The following is a 1,168-nucleotide window of genomic DNA, read 5'->3' on the forward strand; positions in this document are numbered from 1 at the left end:
CACACACACACATACACACACACACACACACACATACACACACACCTTAGGCTTGCCCTGGAAGTTGAATGTATGGACGTAAAAAGTGAAAGCAAGTCTAGTACTTCAAGTAAAAGCATTTTTGAAGCTATCACACGTGGGCTGAGAACATGATTTTGAAATAGTTTTGCTTGGTTTTTCGTAGACAGTAGGCTAATTTAAATTCAAAGTTATTTGTGGATGCATACAGTGTGTGTGTGTGTGTGTGTGTGTGTGTGTGTGTGTGTGTGTGTGTGTGTGTGTGTGTGTGTGTGTGTGTGTGTGTGTGTGTGTGTGTGTGTGTGTATATCTACCTTGGTTTTGGGTCGAGGAGAACTTGTGAAGACTAGCAGCGGATGCGATCACCAAGGCCTAACACCAGCAGTGCGGCTCTATTTAAAGGGTTTACTATGGAGGGGAGGGGCTGTGTGTGTGTGTGTGTGTGTGTGTGTGTGTGTGTGTGTGTGTGTGTGTGTGTGTGTGTGGGTGTGTGTGTGTGTGTGTGTGTGGGTGTGTGTGTGTGTGTGTGTGTGTGTGTGTGTGTGTGTGTGTGTGTGTGTGTGTGTGTGTGTGTGTGTGAGTTAAGGGGGGTGTTTGGGAGTGGGTTCTGTGTGTTCAGCATGAATGGCTGAATTGACAGGTGTGTGTGTGTGTGTGTGTGTGTGTGTGTGTGTGTGTGTGTGTGTGTGTGTGTGTGTGTGTGTGTGTGTGTGTGAGTAGTACATCTATCTTTGTGAGGACCCACTTAAAAGGAACCTGTAATGTTTCTGAAACAATCTCATCTTTCCTCTGATGATCATAAATTACATGTAACAGCAAACGAGACCATCAGTGCAGAGAATGCTATTTTTATATAGTTTTTCTTAATGCCTTTGCTCTGGTCTGAATCCCCGCCAACTCAGACCAAATGATTTACAGCAGACGGGGAAAAGCCTGTTTATGAATATAACTATTAAACAGTAGCACAGAACGGACAAACTTGACGGCCTTACACATTTTTATATATAGTGGGCGTCCTGGGGAAATGCACCTGTTGGAAGACCAAGAAGAAGAAGTAGGGGAGAACGGGGTAATTTGTCACATGGGTTGGATGTCACATTCGTTATATCTCGCCACCAGAGCGCGCTAGCTCTGAAATGTTGATATAAAA

At 44.5% G+C, this 1,168-nt stretch overlaps 1 protein-coding gene across 1 annotated transcript in view; it reads right to left on the minus strand.

Annotated features, from left to right (window-relative positions):
• The window catches only part of LOC307263507 (nucleoside diphosphate kinase B-like), a 5,911-nt gene extending 5,527 nt beyond the window's left edge, over positions 1 to 384 (minus strand). Inside the window, exon 1 of the mRNA XM_080044658.1 lies at positions 333 to 384. The gene's annotated coding sequence lies outside the window, so the exon portion shown is untranslated. The remainder of the gene's footprint in view (positions 1 to 332) is intronic.
• Between the last annotated feature and the right edge of the window lie 784 nt (positions 385 to 1,168).

Source organism: Ammodytes marinus (assembly GCF_949987685.1).
Source record: "Ammodytes marinus genome assembly, chromosome: 16".
Taxonomy (NCBI): Eukaryota; Metazoa; Chordata; class Actinopteri; order Uranoscopiformes; family Ammodytidae; genus Ammodytes; species Ammodytes marinus.